The sequence below is a fragment of the Pan paniscus genome, chromosome 19, assembly GCF_029289425.2.
Source record: "Pan paniscus chromosome 19, NHGRI_mPanPan1-v2.0_pri, whole genome shotgun sequence".
In the NCBI taxonomy this organism is placed as follows: domain Eukaryota; kingdom Metazoa; phylum Chordata; class Mammalia; order Primates; family Hominidae; genus Pan; species Pan paniscus.
In genome coordinates, this window is record NC_073268.2 from 68,702,170 (window position 1) to 68,724,400 (window position 22,231).

At 36.8% G+C, this 22,231-nt stretch overlaps 1 long non-coding RNA gene across 1 annotated transcript in view; it reads left to right on the plus strand.

Moving 5' to 3' along the window:
• LOC134729458 (uncharacterized) overlaps positions 1–21,046 on the plus strand; it is a 141,152-nt gene extending 120,106 nt beyond the window's left edge. The window contains exons 2-4 of the long non-coding RNA XR_010110566.1: positions 15,620–15,682; positions 20,086–20,177; positions 20,970–21,046. This is a non-coding gene — a long non-coding RNA (uncharacterized LOC134729458). The remainder of the gene's footprint in view (positions 1–15,619; positions 15,683–20,085; positions 20,178–20,969) is intronic.
• The last annotated feature ends 1,185 nt before the right edge of the window (positions 21,047–22,231 follow it).

A 22,231-nucleotide genomic window follows, 5' to 3' on the forward strand; every position in this document is an offset into this window, starting at 1 on the left:
TCTCAAGCCACCAAAATCATTTTTCTTCTTGCATACAATGTCAGAAAGCACATCCAAGCTTCTTTGGACGTTAGATAAAACACATGACTATATATTTTTGTGTAGAATGTAAACAGCAATGCAATATGCTGCTTCCCATTTTGACCTACTAAATACATCTTATGAATTATCCTCTATACCTCTATACTTTTTTCCTTGACTAGGATGGCTAATACCCAGGACAACTCTGAAAGCCATATACTGAAAATATGACAGGCATAATTCAATGATTCCCCACATGATTTTCTGCCCCCTTGTGTTGACCCAGTGATTCAATGAAATGTCAGTATAGGTGCTGCTGTGAAGAGCTTTTACCAATGTAATTAGGGCCCTACATCAGTTGACCTTAAGACAGAAAGATTATCTTTGGTCAGTCTGACCTAATCAGATGAAACCTTAAAAAGAATTGGGTTCTTAATGGAGATTTGAAGTTTGAGAGGAATTTGACCTGAGAGATATTATCAGTTGCTGGCTTTGAAGAGGGAGGGGGCAAGAAATGAAGGTGGCCTCTGTGAGCTGACAAAGACCTGGCTGACAGCCAGCAAAATACTGGAATCTCAGTTCCTTAGCATGGAAGAGAATTCTGCCATCCTCCTGAATGAGCTTGGAAATAAAATCCCTAGAGCCTCCAGAAAGAAACACAGCCAGGCCAACACCTTGATTCTCTCATTGGAAAACAAAGAGCAGAGAATTTAGTCACGTTGTATCTCCACTTCGGACCTCCAGATCTCTGAGTAAAAAAATGGGTGTTATTTTAAGCCAGTAAGTGTGTGCTAGTTTGTTATGCAGCAATAGAAAACAAATACAGAAGATGGCAGGGCCACTGTCACTCTGTGTGTGAATAATCCCTATGGAGGAGAGCCATCCTAACTGAGATGAACACCCTTTCTTGACTACTATGCAAGTCTGAAATAAACAAATTGTTAAACTACTGAAATACTGAGTCTATTTTTTTACCAGCCTACTTTACCCTAATGAACACACTGAATGATAGAAACGAATTATGCCATTTATTTAACATTTACATATGAGCAAAACAGTAGTATCCATTTTGAATGAACTAATACACATTTGAATACTCATATAAGCATGGGCCAGAAAGAGATACCTTCACCTCTTTTGAACAGGTCTTAGAGAGAGACACCACTTCCGTGGATGGCATCCTGGGGCCAAATCTAGGGGAGGGTATTTAGATATAACCTAATGGGAATGAGAGTTATGTAACAAGTTAGTTTGAAAGGAAGGGTGATATAAGATGGATAAAGTATACAAAAGGGGCTATGGTGTGGTTTTAATTGTTAGTAATACCTGGAGTAAAAATGGCAAAATGTTAAAATTCATTAAAGCATGGAACTTTTTCATATATTTGAAATAGTTTATAATAAAGCGTGATTATAAACTACATGATAATTTATCTCTTATCACACATGCACACATGTATGGGAATTTAATTTATGACAAGGGTGGCACTATTAATATCCATATAACAATGAACACATGGCCGCTATTAGCAGTGGGGTATAATTTGTGCCACTGGCATTATTACTCTGAGTAAAATTTTTGATGTTAGTTTTTACTTTCTCATTACCCATCATACAGTAATGAAGTGGCCCCTAGGAGAGGAAACTTGAATTCTGAAAGTGAGCTTTAGCCAGGCACAATCGCACACACCTGTAGTCCCAGTTATTCGGGAGGCGGAAGCAGGGAGGATCCCTTGAGGCCAGGAGTTTGAGGTTGCAGTGAGCTATGATCACGCCACTGCACTTCAGCCAGAGTGACAGCAAAAATTGGAGGTAAAACATGTCGAAAAAGGATCTCTTGGCCTTGTTCTGTGCAGGAGACATGCAAGGGAAGAAGAAAAGACACACACACATGACACCTTTAAGGGTAAACTCTGTTCTGTTCTCCCATACAGAACAGGCTTTCAAGGAGTCCTTAAGTTTCTTCAGGGAAATTGAGGGCAGGAAACTCTAAAGCATACCTTTTCCTAAGCTAGCAATACATAAGCCAGAAAGCAACATATTTTGATCCATATTATATGGTTACACTTATATTCTTTATTTATTTTTGTACTTTTTTTTTCTTTTTTTTTTTTTTTTTGAGATGGAGTCTCGCTCTGTCACCCAGGGTAGAGTGCAGTGGCACCTCCGCCTCCCGGATTCAAGTGATTCTCCTGCCTCAGCCTACCAAGTAGCTGGGGTTAGAGGCACCTGCCACGAGGCTTGGCTAATTTTTTTTTTTTTTTTTTTTTTTTTGTATTTTTAGTAGAGACAGGGTTTCGCCATATTGGTCAGGCTGGTCTTGAACTCCTGACCTCATGATCCACCCACTTCATCCTCCCAAAGTGCTGGGATTACAGGTGTGAGCCACTGTGCCCGGCCCTGTCCTTCTAAATCTTTAGTAGGTTTTTAAGTCTTATTTAAAAGTCTTGTCTCTTGGCTGGGCACAGTGGCTCATGCCTGTAATCTCACCACTTTGGAAGGCTAAGGAAGGAGGACTGCTTGAGCCCAGAAGTTCAAGACCAGCCTAGGCCACATAGGCCCTGTCTCTCCTTTTTTTTTTTTTTAATTAGCTGGGCATGGTGGTTCGTGCATGTAGTCCCAACTATTGGGGAAGCTGAGGCTGGAGGATTGCTTGAGTTGGGGAGGTCAAGACTTCAGTGATCTGTGATTACACCACTGCACTCCAGCCTGGGCTACAGAGTAAGAATCTGTCTCAAAATAAGATAAAATAAAATAAAATAAAAATCTTGTCTCAACTATGCTAAGTGACATTAAAAAGTTGTTTGCATATTCTTGGTGACAGTGGTCATTAATAATATATTTTTAAGTGAAAATGAAACTGGGGACACAGGAAAAAGCTGCAACTATCAGCTGTTTGACCCCACATGGAGAGTCTCATTCTATGGTCAAGCTAAGAGAACATAGTTTTACAGTAGTGTTTCTTAAATGCTGTTAAGCTTATTTTCCAGAGATACAATTCTGATGCTGTCCCCACCCTCTAATGATCAGCATCCAAACTATTATTACATTAATTGATTACAAGGGTGGCACTATTAATATCCATATAACAATGAATACATGGCCACTATTAGCAGTGGAGTATAATTTGTGCCACTGGCATTATTACTCTGAGCAAAATTTTTTTTTATTGATACTTGAATTTCATCACAGTCTCTCACCTTTTTTCCCTATCCACACTCCAACAACTATCTTTGAAGTAGTTTCCATTTTCATCTCATTACTTTTCTTTTTCTTTTAGATTCATGGGGGTACATGTGAAACTCTGTTACAATAATATATTGCACGGTAATGACATATAGGTTTCTACTGACCCTGTCACCCAGATAGTGAACTTAGTACCCTACTACAAAGTTTTTCAGCCCTTGCCTTCCTCCACTTTCCCCACTTTTGGAGTCTCCACTGTCTGTTGTTCCCATCTTTATGTCCCTGTGTACTCAACGTTCAGCTCACCCTTATAAGTGAGAACACGCAGTGTTTTGTTTTCTGTCTCTGCATTAATATGCTTAGGATAATGGCCTCCAGCCGCACCCATGTTGATGCAAAGGACATGATTTCATTCTTTTATGTAGCTGTGTAATATTCAATGGAATGTATGTACTATATTTTCTTTATCCATTCTACTACTGATCGGCATCTAGGTTGATTCCATGTCTTTGCTATTGTATTAATAAATAGTGCTGCAATAAACATATCAGTACAAGTGTCTTTGTGGTAGAGAATTATTTAACTTTGAGGATATATCCAGTAATGAGATTGCTGGGTTGAATGGTGATTTCTCATCAAATTATTTTCTGTTTTTCAGAGGCACCTTCCTACATACATTACCAGAAAAACAAAGCAAAACAAAACCTACTGAATATAGTTATTCTTCCTTTGTTCTACTTGCTCTCTACATAAGGAGGGTATTTGAAACTTCAGACACCATTTTGCTGCTATGAGGAAGCAAGTATGAAGATGAAAACTTGGCTAAAGCTATGGCTCTCAACTTCTAACATGCATAAGAAAAACAACTAGGAATCTGGGCTCTGATTCAGTAGGTTAGGGTGAATTTACCCATAAATTTACACTTCCGACACACCTCTGATGATACTGATGCTGCTTGTCCATGGACCACATATCGAGTAGTGCTAGGCTAAAATATGGCAGATAGAAAGAGCCTATGACTCTGTCCCAGTAAGATTGGGCTGCTATAACAAATTACCATAGATTGGGTTGCTTAAACCAGAAACATTTATTTCTCATGATTCTAAAGACAGACTTCAGAGATCCGGATGCCAGAATAATTAGTTTCTCGGTGAGGGCCCTCTTCCTAATTATTTCCTCACAGGGCCTTTCCTTGGTGTGTGTACACACACACCTACAGATCTCATGTGTTTCTTCCTCAAACACCTCATACTCCTGGACTGAAGTGATCCTCCTCCTCCTCCTCCTCCTCCTTCCTTTTTGAGACAGGGTCTCTCGCTCCCATCGCACAGGCTGGAGTGCAGTGGCATAATCACGGCTCGCTGAAGTCCTGACTTCCTGGGCTCAGGTGATTCTCCAGCCTCAGGCTCCCAAGTAGCTGGGACCAAGAGGCGTGCGCTACCACGCCTGGCTAATTTTTGTATTTTTTGTGGAAATGGGTTTTCACCATGTTGCCCAGGCTGGTCTTGAACTCCAGGGCTCAAGAGATCTGCTCACCTTGACCTCCCGAGGTGCTGGGATGGCAGGTGTGAGCCACTGAACCTGGCCTCTTCCTTTTTTGAGGACATCAGTCCCATCATAGGGGCTCCACCCGCATGATGTCATCTAAACCGAGTTACCTCCCAAAGGCTCCATTTCCAAATACCATCACTGGGATTGGGAATTGGGATTTCAACATATAAGTTTTGGGGGAACATAAACATTTAGTTCATCGCTGACAACATTGCAGAGCAGTTGCATTAATGGCAGCAATAGCTGTATTCTGGAATTTTTCTTATGTGAGAAAAATAAACCAATAGTTGTTTAACCCACACTTATTGTTTCTTTCATCCAGTCTTATTCTGTTAACAATCATCATTATTATCAAAATCTTCAGCATTATTATCATGCTAGTCATTATTACACAGTGTGCTGGGCAGTATATGCATTCTTTAGATACAATTATTTATGCCTAGGTCAATACCCAGAAGAGTTTTTCCTAGGTCTTCTTCTAGAATTTTTATGGTTTAAGGTCTTAGATTTAAGTTTTTAATCCATCTCGAGGTAATTTTTGTATATGGTTAGAGATGATAGGGATTCAGTTTCATTCTTCTACATGTGGCTATCCTGTTTTCCCAGAGACACTGGGAATGCTTATAAACTGCTGGTGGGAATATAAACTAGTACTACCACTGTGGAAAATAGCATGGAGATTTCCCAACTAAAAGTATATCTACAATTCGATCCAGCAATACCACTAGTGGATATCTACCCAAAGGATATCTATAAAGAAGTCATTATATCAAAAAGACGCCTGCACACCTATGTTTATCACAGCACAATTCAAAATTGCAAAGACATGAAATCAACCTAAATGCCCATCTACTGATGAGTAGATAAAGAAAATGTGGTGTGTATATATGTATACATATGCATATGTACACAAACACAGACACACACACATACATCATGGAATACTAAGCCATAAAAAAGAATGAAATCATGTCTTTTGCAGCAACTTGGATGGAACTAGAGGCGGTTATCCTAAATGAAGTAACTCAGAGACGGAAAACCAAAAGAGGGGATGTAGGGAGGAGGTGAGGGGTGAAAAAAATCACCTATTGGGTATAATACACACTATTTGGGCGAAAGCCCAGACTTCACTATGCAATTCATGTAACCAAAAACCTCTTGGACCACTATAACTATTCAAATAAAAAATAATTTAAAAATTATATAATTTTCTGTCCAGGTGTGGCGACTCATGCCTGTAATGCCAGCACTTTGGGAGGCTGAGGCAAAGTGGATTGCATGAGGTCAGGAGTTTTGAGACCAGCCTGGTGAACATGGCAAAACACTATCTGTACTAAAAAGACAAAAATACTAAAAATACAAAAATTAGCTGGGCGTGGTGGTGGGCACCTGTAGTTCTAGCTACTTGGGAGGCTGAGGGAGGAGAATCGCTTGAACCTGAAAGGCGGAGTTTGCAGTGAGCTGAGATAGTGCCACTTTACTCCAGCCTGGGTGACAAAGCAAGATTCTGTCTCAAAGTAAATAAATAAATAAATAAATAAATAAATAAATAAATAAATAAATATTTTAACAAATTAAAAAGTTAAAAAATATATAATTTTTTATCAACCCTTCCAGCAATTCTGTGAAATGCATATAGTTTTCTCTATGATAGAAGAAAGTAAGAAAGAGTTTAAATGGTTTAGCCCAGGTTATATTTAGAACACTGCTCTGCAAGCCAAATTCACTCAAATTCCCTTGTTCTTAACCTGTGTTATAAACCACCTCCTACATGGAACACATATTTAACAAAATTTGGTGGATGATTGACATTCTCTTGCATCATTCTAATCAGAGACTTTTTATCTTACCATCTTACATGACTTACTACTTTCTCTAACATTGTTTATTCATTTCCACATAAACACTTAATGCTATGAGTAAGTTTCAATACTGAACTCTGAGGCAGGCCATCCCAGTCATTAAGGAGATCACAAGCTAATAATAAGAGACTCAGATAAAAAAAAAATCCCTTCTTATAATACAACTTATAACTATTACAGTGGTATTAAAAGAAAATAAATTCTACAATTTTGGATAGGTATTTATACACAAGTCATTTTCCCTACTAGGGTTTAGCTTGGTAAGATTAGAGTCTGCGTTTTTCTGATTTTGGCATTTTTAGCAACTGCAGATTATATGAATGAGTTCTCTAAAAATTTGAATTAATTTATCCCCCCATAGCAGCATATTTTGCACACATGCATACTCACATACACACATTCGGCTTTATACATAAAGAGGGTATTTCCATTGTTTTTCGATAAACTTTTTAATGAAAGGCAAAAATACAGAGATTATTTTGCAGCTTAAAAAGAAGAGAAATTAATAAAATATCAATGAAAGCTTAAGTTATCATGTATTGAGCATGTAATATTTGTCACACTACATTCTTTACATGTATATTTAAAATAATTACAACAATCCAGAAATGTAGAATCATGTTATTTTAATGACAAAAATATCTGAAGCTCAGAATAAATAACCCTTGTAAGTCAAGGGTCAGGCTGTTTTGGGAAATAAAATTGTTCTGTTGTCTATGGCTGGTTTCACTCTACAATGGCAGAAATGAGTGCTTGTGACAAAGCCCATATGGTCCATAAAGCCTAAAATATGTATTATCTGGCTCTTTCTAGAAAAAACATTTCTAAGCCCTGAAGTTGCTTCCGTTTATTCAGTAGCAAGTCATAAAGACTAAGTGTAACCAGTCTGCCTGTCTCTACACACCATTTAGATAGGCTTTGGAAACCTCAGACTCCGATTCTCAGTCTCAATTTGACTAGGTGCTAGCTGTGAAACCATGGGAAACTTCTCAAACCTCTCTTCCACTTTGCGCCTTCATCTGTAAAATGGAGATAATAGTAGCATACGTCTGATGGTGTTGTTATAAAAATTAAATGTGCTGATTTACATAAAACCCTAATCACAAGACTTGTTACCTTGTAATTGCTTAGGATGTGTATGAACTTACTATCTCTGTTGTTGCCACCATTACTTTTACCTTCACGATACTATCATTTTTACTATTACAATGACCACTCTAAAACAAGGCATTCCTATAATCCCATGGTTATTTTTATTGCAAATTACTGTTAAGGCCCTATTTCTTATTTCCTATTTTTGTGCTTTTTATATTTCTTTCCACCATTTTAGAAATGGTTGTGGCATTACCATGATATTTTTCTTACTTGTAATGAGGTAGCGATGCTCTTGTTATAGATCAAAACCAAGACTTGTATCAAGGTCTTGGCAGAAAATGTGATTTTTGTATATGTGTGCCTATGTATGGCAGGGTATCTAGCATAGAACAGGGGCTGAATGATTATAGAATTAATGTTGAAGCATTAGAAAATAGGTCACATATGAAAACTAAGGACAGATACAAAACACTACTTAATTTTCTAGGGCAACAATAGGGAGTAGATATTTTGTCTTTGAGAGAGAAGCGATAAAAACTACTTGAATCTGATATTTCAAGTCTTAGTAACTATTCCTTTATTCTCTGCCTATTTACATATTGTACTTGTTATCTGTTAGCCAGCAGCCCACTTTTTTTTTTTGACATACACTTGGCACTCCCTTACATTAAAATAGCTATGGGGATTTTCCATTTAAATTATTTTCCACCCCAGTGTCATTTTGGGGAACTCGAATCTTTCTGTAATGAAGCATTCAACTCCAAGTAAGACAGTTGGCCTGCACTGTGCAAAGCAAGCTCACTTATAAGAATCTTGCCGGGTCAAAAAGGAGAGTTAGGAAGTCTCTTGTGTTTTCCCAGTGCTTTTGAAATTAATAGCTGGCACATTTTGAATCACAGCACAAGAGCAACAAAACAGAAGATCTATTTTAATAGACTTGAATCTATACTTAGAGGGACATAGTGAAAGCAAGGAGAAAATGAATTTGACCTTTATTTGCTCTAAAAGGATCTTTATGTAGGTAAAGGAAGTGTGCAACAAAATAGCAAAGTTGTTGCCCATGGTACTGTAAGTACAAATATCTTTCCTTCTCAGGGAAGAGAGATATTTTGCTGGATTTGAAAAACAATAGAAAACAAAGCATTTATTGACAGGCAGTGAGCTCTGATTGAAAAATGTAAATATTAATTCATCTGAACACTCAACTAATTAGGTAACTAGAGAGAAATTCAGTGGAGTTTTGAAAAAGGTAGCAGGTCAATTGTGAAGATAACATGGTATAAAGAGTAAGTGAAAGTAAATTTCCTTCCTCAGAAAACTAACATATCCTTGATCCACTTATTTGTGATTTTTTGTTGTTGTTGTTTGTTTGGGACGAGTCTTGCTCTGTTGCCCAGGCTGGAGTGCAGTGGCATGATCTCAGCTCACTGCAACCTCCACCTCCCAGGTTCAAGCGATTCTCCTGTCTCAGTCTCCTGAGTAGCTTGGACTACAGGCGCATGCCACCACACCTGGCTAGTTTTTGAATTTTTAGTACAGACAGGGTTTCACCATATTGGACAGGCTGGTCTCGAACTCCTGACCTCATGGTCCGCCCACCTCGGCCTCCCAAAGTCCTGGGATTACAGGTGTGAGCCACTGCACCAGGCCAACACTTATTTGTTAATTTAAACATGCAATATGTGTTAGATGCTGAGGAATCTGATAAATAGTGCTTATTTTAAAGTTGATTTTAGTTTAGTGAGACGTGCAAGTAAACATACAATTACATTTGATAAGTGCAGTGGTAGAGTTATACCAGGATACTGTGTGATATATTTGGCTGTGTCCCCACCCAAATCTCATCATAAACTGTAGTTCCCATGAACCCCACATCTCATGGGAGGACCCAGTGGTAGGTAATTGAATCATGGGGTCAGTTACTTCCATGCTGTTCTCGTGATAGTGAGTTGTCAGGAGATCTAAAGGTTTTAAGAGGGGCTTTGCCCCCACTTTGTTCTTCACTTCTCCTTGTTGCCAACATGTGAAGAAGGACATGTTTTCTTCCCCTTCTGCCATGATTGTAAGTTTCCTGAGGCCTCCCCAGTTATGCTGAACTGTGAGTCAAACCTCTTTCCTCTATAAATTACCCAGTCTAGGGTATGTCTTTATTAGCAGCCTGATAATGGATGAACACAGTGTTAAGTCACAGTGAAGTGGGATGCAGGATGTGGTTTACAGTGATACATGAGTTGCTGTAAAAGCTTTGCTCATTTTGAAAGCAATATAATCCTGGCTTCATAAAATAAGTTGGGAAGTGTTAATTTTTCACTTTTCTGGAAAAGATTGTGAAGAATCAGCATTATTTCCTACTTAAATATTTAGTAGAATTAACCAGTGAAAGATTTTTAACTGTAGATTTAAATTCTTTAATAGATGTACGGTTATTTAACTAGTGCATTTTTTTTTCCTAGAATTAGTTTGTGTCTTTGAAGGAATATGTTCTTTTTTTCTGTATTCAAATTTCTTGGCATTAAGATGTTTATTTGATGTTTCCTTATGACATTTTAATGTCCATTGTAGTAATATCTTTTTTATTACTGACAATGTTGTATCCCATTTTTTTCTTTGTCATTCTTGCTAGAAGATAATGAATATATTGACTTTTATTCAGAGAAGCAGCTTTTAGCTTCATTGATTTTTTCCATTGCTGTTTGATTCCCCATTTCATTAATTTTTAAATCTTTATTATTCCTTTCTTTCTTCATGTCTTTGGGATAATTTGATCATCTTTCCTTGGATTCTTAGGACAGAATTTGAGGTCTTTTGTTTGAAATCTTACTTATTTTTTCTAATATACATTTAATGCTATATATTTTTCTTTAAACACTGCTTCAGGTAAATTCCACAGATTTTGATATGTTTCATTTTCATTTTCATTGGATTCAAAATATCTTCTAGTTTCCACTGAATTTTCTTATGTTATCCTTAAGTTGTTTAAAAATATTTTGTTTAATTTGCAAATATTTGGAGGATTATTCTGATATTATTTACTATACCGTTATTGAGTTTCAGTTTAGTTTGATGTAGTCAAAGAACATATTTATATGATTTGAATCCTTTTATATTTATTTAAACTTTTTATGACAAAAATGGTTATCTTTGTAAGTGTTCTGTATATGCTTTAAAAGAAGGTACCTTCTGCTATAGTTAAATGGAGCGTTCTAAAATATCAAATCGGTCAAATTGGTTGACAGAATTGTTCAGTTATTCTGTATCTTTACTGATTTTCTCTGAACTTTCTTTAAAAATGTTATTTTTTCTATAAAACTCCTTTAATTTTTCAGAGAAGAGTGTTGAAATATCCAACTAAAATTGCAACTTTTTCTAAATCTACTTTCTATTTTCTTAACAAATGTATTTTGTATAGTTTGTACCTCTACCATTGACTGCATACACATTCGGAGTTTTTTTATTTTTATTTTTATTTTTTTTTTTGAGACGGAGTCAAACTGCAACTCCCAGGCTAGAGTGCAATGGCGCGATCTCGGCTCACTGCAACCTCCGCCTCCCAGGTTCAAGCTATTCTCCTGCCCCAGCCTCCCGAGTAGCTGAGACTACAGGTGTGTGCCATCATGACCAGCTACTTTTTGTATTTTTAGTAGAGATGGAGTTTCCTCATATGGCCAGGCTAGCCTTGAACTCCTGACCTCAAGTGATCTGCCCACCTCGGCATCCCAAAGTGCTGGGATTACAGGTGTGAGCCACTGCGCCCAGCCACATTTGGAGTTTTTATATCACCTTGATGAACTGATCCCTTTATTATTAGGAAGTATTCTTCTTTATCCTAGATTATAGTTCCTTGTTCTAATATCTGATTGTCTAGAGTTAACGTATGCCCTCAAGCTTTCTTTTAATTAGTGTTTAAAATAGTAGCTGTTTTTCGATCCTTTTACTTTCTACACACAAATACACAGATTGTGTGTATAAAGTGTGTATGCATAAATATATATAATATATATAATATGTATATTGTATATATTTTTTCTAACGTGAGTTTATATCCTTTCAGGTCTTTATGTTTTTTAATCCAATGTGACAACTCTTGACTTTAAATTCGAGTGCTTAGACTGTTTACATTTAAAGTAATTATTGTTATGGCTGAATGTGAATCTAGCACCATACAGTTTACTTTATATATTTTCTGTCAACACTTTTTTTTCTTTTTTGCTTTTTCCCTGCTTTTGATTTCACTTTTTATCCACCATTGGCTTACTACTAATAACTCTTTGAGTGTTTTGTTTTATTGTGGTTCTACAGTTTACAATAAACATTATACCACTCCATTTACAGTGCAAGAATTAAACCAGTATGTCTTCATTCTTCACTCTTTGATTTCTTTGTGTTACTATCATCATACATTCCAATGGTAATTTTTACATTTTTAAATATATATTTATTAATTTTCCCATCAGGCTGCTAGCTACTCATTTTTTGTTAATTTATAATTTTTATGTTATGAGAAGGTGCTCTACACTTCTGTTTTTCAGAATTCTAGAATTATGGTTTGTTTTCTACTTTAATTTTAAATTTATTTCTAGGAGATAACAAAAATATTACATGTCTTTAGAAAGGCTTATTTCTCACATTCCTTTGACTGTTTCAGATTTAACAAAAATAGCATCTCTAAGAGGTAGTTAGAAAGGTTGGTCGTAGTTTTAAATATGTCTGTATTTATATATCCCAAACAAAGAGCATTTGGGGAGATATATAAGTATATTTTCTGTTAATCTTTTTTTTTTTTTTTTTCTTTTCTGAGGCAGAGTCTTCCTCTGTTGCCCAGGCTGGACTGCACTGGCACAATCTCAGCTCACTGCAACATCTGCCTCCCGGGTTAAAGCAATTCTCCTGCCTTAGCCTTTCAAGTAGCTGGGATTACAGGTGCCTGCCACCTCGCCTGGCTAATTTTTGTATTTTCAGTAGAGACAGGGTTTTGCCAAGTTGGCCAGGCTGGTGTCAGACTTCTGACCTCAAATGATCCACCTGCCTCGGCCTCCTAAAGCGCTGGGATTACAGGTGTGATTCACCATTCCCAGCCTATTTTCTGTTAATCTCTATGTGAATAGTATTAACATGATGAAATGAGATGTATATGTCAAAGTTATACCTAAGCTATTAACACACTCTATAGAGTGATACTTATGCAAATAATGTAAGTTAGTTGTAATAATGTTGGTATAACAGTAGACTGAGAATAATTATAAGGAAGATTGCTAGGTAATATCCTTTTTAAACATTTTTTCTGTGGATGTAACAAACAAAAATTCCACCTTTTGATAATTTGGAATATGTTACTGAAGAGGATTCTGCTTAAATTTATCTTTTGACTCTTAATTAGCTCACATTTAATTAACTTAATCGACATTTATGTATCTGCTGTTCTATGAAATGTATGTTGAGTGAAGGGGTTGCAATGAGAAGAAATTAGAGCTCCGTGGATCTGAATGAGAGGATGCATATTGCAGCACCAACATGGTCTTTCAGAGATGCTAAGGGAGTTAAAATTAACATAATACCACAGAAGCATGATCAAAGACTTATTTGAATGAAAAAATACACAATTGTTACAGATATGCTAATGTTGACTTTCCAATATACTAAAATTGATTAACACTGGAAAACCCCTCCTTTTATAGAATGTAACAAAATGTGAATTGAATTGTGTCTTTTTGTTTGTTTGGTTTGGTTTTGACACAGTGACATTATGCCAACATTTTCTGAGCCCCGTATTTTGTTTTCAGTTTCTCCAAAGTGTGCTCTACACATTATGATGTAATGAATGGCAAGGTTACATAAGGGAGATAAATTATCTTACCTCCCTGACTTCCTTTTTCTGAATTACTAAGATGCAGTGAAAATCTTGATTTTTCTTTTTGGATGTTGTTTCAAATGTGAATATATTAGGCTTCATGGGTTTTTATCCAAGATATGTGTTCCATACCCCAATTCACTCAAAATAAAGGTTAGAGTACAACCCGAAATGGAAATATGACTATCGCAGCACTCTTAGGAAATGCTAATGTCAAAAGATTTAGGGAACTTCTAAAAACATCAGAAATGTCCTACTTTCAAAGCTTCCCTTAAGTCTGTCCTCTTTAGAAATTGTGAGGGATAGCATTAGGAGATATACCTAATGCTAAATGATGAGTTAATGGGTGCAACCCACCAACATGGCACATGTATACATATGTAACAAACCTGCACATTGTGTACATGTACCCTAAAACTTAAAGTATAATAATAATAAAATTGAATTAAAAAAAAAAGAAATTGTGAAGTTATTTCCTGTATCTTGAAGGCCTGGGTTGGAATGTTCTAGTCCCTTCCTAGCCCTCCAGATAGCAAGCTCTGTGTCTTTGAGGCAGATGGACACACTCTATTTTTATTCTAGGGCCAGAGGTATAGATCGCAGTAGGTACCTGAATAAATAAAATTTGTAGCATCTATTCCTCTGGAAAATTAAAGTACTGCTCAGAACCAGTTCTTGAAAAATGCATTACTTGATCTATTTCTGTAGGATGCACTTTCTTTCGACAGAAGTTTATCTATTTGACTTGTGAGTTGGCTTCTAGTGAGCTGGCTTCTGACTCTCAATGCTAATACCTGGTTCTTTTGCAATAGGTGTTTTCAGTCATTATTTCTTTTGATATTAAACCAATGGGGCTTTGTGAGATGCCAAATTTTTTGTAAGCATCACAGTCCTGGTTTCCAAAGCAGAAGGTATTTAGAATGAATGTCAAATTTGTTCATTTGCTCATTCACTGAATATTTGCTCAACAAATATTTTTTAATTCCAATATCATGCTGATAATTCTTCTTGCTGAAAATCCCTGCCTGAAATTAATTGCCAGATGAATGTAGAGAAACATACATATTTATTTGGACAAACATAATAAAGAGATCCACAGAGGACTGATAATGAATACCGAGAATAAGGATCAGGGTGGTAGAAATGAGAAGGAGATTTTGCTTGAAGTGAGACATAAACTTCTAATTGGTTTCAAGGTTTATACTTTCAATCACATCATTTAGCAAAAAGGAGTGAGCTCAGCATTTTCTAACCTGTAGACAAGATGAAAATAATTTTTGCCGAATATGTAGTTTTTTCTTTCCTCTTTCCAGGTTTTAAAAAAAGATAGAAATAAAAGAAAGAATAGAAAATTAGGCTAGACATCTTAGTAGAAGCATGAGCCTCTTTTGTAGATTTAGTAAAACCTTATTAATTCTTATTATACTCAAAATGAAATTAAGATAATTTTATAAAGATCTTAGCTGAATTACACATTAACACAGAAAAAAAAATTGCTAAGAAAATTGATATGGAAAATTCTTCAGTATGTAATATCTCTTTTGAAATATACTTAGAATACCTCTTTACATATTATAATTTTGAATAGAATAAAGTAATAAATCCATAGTTTGGAGAAGATTCCTCTGATCATGGTAAATATGGAAAAAGTGATAAGAGATGACAGAAAACAGCAACAGATACCAGTTAAGAGAGAATTATAATGGCTGGGCTTGAGTCAAGGACTATACAAAGATGATGACAGAATGGTGGGGGTGGGGGGTGAAGCATATCTTCAAGCTCTTTTATGAAGAATAAAAAGGTAGACTAGAGTTTGTGTGATTAAGTAGCTTCTAAAACGCTCCCCAGGATTTCAGCCATATAGTATTCACAATCCTGTATATTCCCCTCCTGTCGAGTTTGGGCTGAACCTAGTGACTAGTTTCAAAAGAATAAAATAGGATAGAATTGCTCTAAAGATAGCAAATGGGATGGGATGTCATACTGAGGTTAGGTTATAAAAGACTGACTTTTGCTTTGATCTCTCTGTCTTGTCTCATTTACTCACTCTGATGAAGCAAGCTGCTGTGATACGAGCTGCTGTAAAAACTGAGGCCTCCAGACCAACAGCCAGGGAGTAGGTGGGTTCTGCCAACAACTACATGCGTGAGTGTGGAAACAGATCCATCCCCAGTTGAGCCTTGGGAAGACTTCAGTCCTAGCTGGCACCATCATTCAGCCTGTGAGGAACCCTGAGCCAAGAATACAGCTAAGCTATAATTGTATTCCTGACCAACAGGAATTGTAAGATAATATAGCTGCTGTTTTAAGTTATTAAGTTTTGGGGTAATTGGTTACGTAATAATTGATAACTAATACAGTCTAATTCACTTCTCCCTCCGTATCTCTAATACCCAGAGGCGATCTAATCAGGCTACTTGACTGGGAGAAGTCAAAACAAAGCAACAATAATAAACAGTAAATATCACAAGTATTACTTTATTATTTTGTTACTTTCCTGTAATCTAGTATGTATTTATGCCATTTGATTATTAAAAATTATCTGGGCCATTATTTCCACTTCTGGGAAGGAATCACAGAAGACTAATCCAAGAGAAAATTAAAATTATATGCACAAATTTGCTCACAGTATACTCACCTATAATTTTAGAAAATGGGAAACTATTGGTTATTCGTCTGTGTAAGAATAGTTAAGTATGTTATATGATGCAGCTACTCAAGGGAACATGACCCAAAATTGACTTTGAAGGCTAAATAGAAATAAATTAAATAATTTATGTAGTCTTGAAGTGAAAGGTGCAGAACAGAAAATGATACATCTGCATTAAATTATGTCTGCTCAAAGTACAAAGATCATATCAGAAATGTTAAAATGATTAATTTTTAGTAGAGAAGTATCCTAGAGAGATAATAGGGAAACCATGACAAAATTTTGAAAGACTTGTCTTTGAATATTGCATCAAGAATTAATTAGCTGTGTGATTGTGAGCAAGCATTTAATGCCTCGTCTTGACAAATATGTTAAAGATATAATTATATTACAGATTATTGTTAGAATGAAATGAGGAGTGTATATAAAGTACCTTATACAATGTTGGCACAATGGCACAATGTTGATGTTTGTTGCCTTTTATTTCTACTGTTGTTAATGTATATAGACATCTAAAAATTATATATTAAATTTCTTGCTTTATACCTGGTATTGCTTGAAAGGAGTGATTTCAACATTTTGTTGCCACCATAAAAACTGATTATACTCCCTGCTCTGTTGTGTTGTACTATTTTGTTTGTGACCATTGTGTAACCATTTTGGGATGTCACTAGCAGAATATCTTTTAAAGTACTCTAGTTCCTGCAAATCTTTGTAGTGTAGAGTTTCAAGTTCATATTTCCTCCAAGTTTTGTAAAATATAGTCATATTTGTTAGAGTAAAATTCCATCACTTGACCTTAAGTACAAATGATAAGTTTTTTTATTTGAAGTTGGTTTTTCTAGGGAAAAGAATTTTTCAGAATTTCCTTGGTGTGCTGAGCTTTCTTTATTTAAAAAAAAAAATATATATATATATATATATATATATGGAAAGGTTATTTTTGTTTTACTCCACTCTCCCCACCCAGAAAGTCTATTGCTTTTGTGTGATACTCTTCTGTTACTTTCTATAAGTCTGCCTGTGACCATATCATTTGATATTCACTTAAATAATTTATATACTTAAAAACTCTCTGGGTGATCAATATATTAGACTGATATAGCAAGAACAAGCTGTTTTCCTTGTTATTAAAGCCACATATGTTTGCCCATTTTTTCAAATGTGAAATTGAACATGACAAAAATGCATGAGCATTTTCCTGGGTAATACCGCTCTGATAATTCAGCAGGACTATAGGTAGATGGCATAATTTTAACATAGCATTTCTAAAAATTCTTATACACCATCTTTGGTTACATGAAACACTTTACACATGATTATCTCAATAGATGCAGAAAAAGCCTTTGACAAAATTCAACAACCCTTCATGCTAAAAACTCTCAATAAATTAGGTATTGATGGGACGTATTTCAAAATAATAAGAGCTATCTATGACAAACCCACAGCCAATATCATACTGAATGGGCAAAAACTGGAAGCATTCCCTTTGAAAACTGGCACAAGACAGGGATGCCCTCTCTCACCGCTCCTATTCAACATAGTGTTGGAAGTTCTGGCCAGGGCAATTAGGCAGGAGAAGGAAATAAAGGGTATTCAATTAGGAAAAGAGGAAGTTAAATTGTCCCTGTTTGCAGACGACATGATTGTATATCTAGAAAACCCCATTGTCTCAGCCCAAAATCTCCTTAAACTTATAAGCAACTTCAGCAAAGTCTCAGGATACAAAATCAATGTACAAAAATCACAAGCATTCTTATACACCAACAACAGACAAACAGAGAGCCAAATCATGAGTGAACTCCCATTCACAATTGCTTCAAAGAGAATAAAACACCTAGGAATCCAACTTACAAGGGATGTGAAGGACCTCTTCAAGGAGAGCTACAAACCATTGCTCAAGGAAATAAAAGAGGATACAAACAAATGGAAGAACATTCCATGCTCATGGGTAGGAAGAATCAATATCGTGAAAATGGCCATACTGCCCAAGGGAATTTATAGATTCAATGCCATCCCCATCAAGCTACCAATGACTTTCTTCACAGAATTGGAAAAAACTACTTTAAAGTTCATATGGAACCAAAAAAGAGCCCGCATCGCCAAGGCAATCCTAAGCCAAAAGAACAAAGCTGGAGGCATCACGCTACCTGACTTCAAACTATACTACAAGGCTACAGTAACCAAAACAGCATGGTACTGGTACCAAAACAGAGATATAGATCAATGGAACAGAACAGAGCCCTCAGAAATAACGCCGCATATCTACAACTATCTGATCTTTGACAAACCTGAGAAAAACAAGCAATGGGGAAAGGATTCCCTATTTAATAAATGGTGCTGGGAAAACTGGCTAGCCATATGTAGAAAGCTGAAACTGGATCCCTTCCTTACACCTTATACAAAAATCAATTCAAGATGGATTAAAGACTTAAACGTTAGACCTAAAACCATAAAAACCCTAGAAGAAAACCTAGGCATTACCATTCAGGACATAGGCACAGGCAAGGACTTCATGTCTAAAACACCAAAAGCAATGGCAACAAAAGCCAAAACTGACAAATGGGATCTAATTAAACTAAAGAGCTTCTGCACAGCAAAAGAAACTACCATCAGAGTGAACAGGCAACCTACAAAATGGGAGAAAATTTTCGCAACCTACTGATCTGACAAAGGGCTAATATCCAGAATCTACAATGAACTCAAACAAATTTACAAGAAAAAAACAAACAACCCCATCAAAAAGTGGGCGAAGGACATAAACAGACACTTCTCAAAAGAAGACATTTATGCAGCCAAAAAACACATGAAAAAATGCTCATCATCACTGGCCATCAGAGAAATGCAAATCAAAACCACAATGAGATACCATCTCACACCAGTTAGAATGGCAATCATTAAAAAGTCAGGAAACAACAGGTGCTGGAGAGGATGTGGAGAAATAGGAACACTTTTACACTGCTGGTGGGACTGTAAGCTAGTTCAACCATTGTGGAAGTCAGTGTGGCGATTCCTCAGGGATCTAGAACTGGAAATACCATTTGACCCAGCCATCCCATTACTGGGTATATACCCAAAGGAGTATGAATCATGCTGCTATAAAGACACATGCACACGTATGTTTATTGCGGCATTATTCACAATAGCAAAGACTTGGAACCAACCCAAATGTCCAACAATGATAGACTGGATTAAGAAAATGTGGCACATATACACCATGGAATACTATGCAGCCATAAAAAATGATGAGTTCATGTCCTTTGTAGGGACATGGATGAAATTGGAAATCATCATTCTCAGTAAACTATCGCAAGAACAAAAAACCTAACACCGCATATTCTCGCTCATAGGAGGGAATTGAACAATGAGAACACATGGACACAGGAAGGGGAACATCACACTCTGGGGACTGTTGTGGGGTGGGGGGAGGGGGGAGGGATAGCATCGGGAGATATACCTAATGCTAGATGACGAGTTAGTGGGTGCAGCGCACCAGCATGGCTCATGTATACATATGTAACTAACCTGCACAATGTGCACATGTACCCTAAAACTTAAAGTATAATAAAAAAAAAAGAAAAAAAAAGAAAGTATGTTATCTTTAGAGATTCTGGAAATATTAACTCTTCATCAGATTTTGCTTAAGGTTTCAGTATTCTTAACCCACTTCATTTCTTATTTTTTGTTTGTTACATGGATATAACCAAATGATTTCCCTTTCTAAAATACTTTCTCATTAGAAAGCTAAATGTAGAGTTCTGAATAAGTGTGCTAGAATAAATAAATTAATGATATCAATTGTTAAAAATGGTATAGTTTCTTTCACTCTCAGATAAGTTACTCTGTATCAATCGCCTCTGTGTTCGTGTGCAGAGGAGAGACTCACATTAGTGGCCACTGGAGCAGTGGGAGGAAGAGCTTATGGGAAGAGACTTCTTTGGCTCATCTCATGTTACATCTTGGAGGTAAGTGACTAGTCTCAAAAATATTAGACTAGATTGTCCCTAGCCTGATTTAACACCTTTAAATTATGAATGAAAGAATGGAGGTCTGGTATATTGAATACCTTTTCTAGGTTCCATGGCCATCTAATGGTAGAGATGAGAATGATTGTGCAGGAAGTAACTTCTTTCATACTCAGTTCAGAGTATGTGTTCACATAGAAAATTATGGGATTTGCCTCTGAGATTGAAGAAATAGTATACTGAATGTCATTTGGAGGGTTTTGAAGTGTAGAAAAAGAGAAATATATCTCTTTGGTTTCCTTTCAGTCTGATACACAATAATGTTTTATTTTTGAATGTCATTTTATGATTTACAAAGTGCTTTCATGGGCATTCTATTATTTAATAATAATTTTGTGTGAGCCAGACATTTTTACTTCTATTTCACAGTGAAGAAATTTTGGTTCAGAATAGTTAAGAGACCTTCACACATTGTGAAGGAAAGAAATTGAGAGAGATTGAAAGAGAAAAAGAGAGAGCTAGAACAAACTCCCAGCATAAACAGAATTAGTCCATCACCCCCAAAATGAAATTATAGGACATTTAATGCTCTGCAAACCATACGTAGCACAGACAATTTCTGTTTACCAAATATTTATGAGCTTCCCTATATTTTCTAGGACTCTTTTAGTTAGATGGAGCTACTTTACTGATAGATAATAGTTCTAGCTAATTTGCTATAAACAGAAGTTCTGTGGGCCGAATCCCTCTATGCTGGCGCGCAACCCTCATTCCTCTCTTTCCTTGCCACAGTGACCTCAAAGGCCCCATCCCAGAAGGCACAGCCACAAAAAACGTGGCCTCCACCAGCATGGATCCCTGAATGCAATGGGATCAGAGCCTCCTGCTCACACCTGGTAAGTATATATCATGAGTAATAAATCAACCTTTTGATATTAAGCCACTAAGATTTCAGACGTAATTTTTATTGCAGCATGAAGTAAAGTATCTTTTAAAAGTAATCTTTTAAATATTACTATTTTAAAGGAGCAAGAAAATTACATTTTTTCCACTATGTTAAGATGTATAAAACGTGTTGCTTTCTGTAGCAGATTTTTTAAAAGACAATTTAGTCAACAAATACTTTTGTCTTTAAATCCTGACATGCACAATAGCACAAGCTCAGTGGCTGGTCACCACTCCAGCACTACTAAATGATGGCAAGAAGACCACTTCCAAAGAAGGAAGGACAGGGACAGCTTCATGGTTACGTGGCTAGTGGGTTTCATACTCAGAAGCTCCTGTGATTAGAGTTTAATGCACTGTAGTTACTGTCTTAATAATCTTAATAGATTTATCTTTGAATTTTGTTTTGTAAGCAAAATCTGATGGGACAATGGCACTTGAGCCTGGAGCTTGCCTTGGCTCACATGGTATTGCCTCCATCTCTCTCTCCAGGATGAATTCTCAGCTGCCTGCTCCTCTTATCCTGTGCTCTAGCCTGCCTGGCCCCCCTTTTCCCAATCTGGTCTTGCCACTTTCTGCCACAGGTGGGAACCGGATAGTAGATGGGAGATTAGGGATAGGCACAAGTGCCCTGTGGTATCCAGAGGCAAGAGTAGAGCATAGTGATGACAATCCCTGCCCTGGGCTGACAACTCAGCAGTGAATAGGTGGAGACCAAGGGCATCCAACGCTCAGGTTGCAATATCCTTGGTAATTGCCCATTGCACAGCAGGCTGGGGAGGTGGGCCTGTGGGAAGAGGAGTCACCGTCTGGACTCCTCAGATGCTGTCCTGGCTAATGCATGGTATGTAGTCCAGGCAGCTGTTAAGCAGAGCTTGTGCACACATGGCCTGTGTCATTTGGCAAAGCCCTAGGCACATGTGAGGGTCTGGCTCACTCCATGGGTGTCCCCGTGTTAAAGGATGCTTTCCTGGCCTGCTTCATTCCTGGAAGTAACTTCTATTCCTCCTTCCAACTTTCCTTAATCTGGCTTGTGTTTTTCTCTTCTACTAGCTCCAGGGACTCTCTGGGGATAAGCCATGTAATAAGAATTGTGTAATTACGGTGCT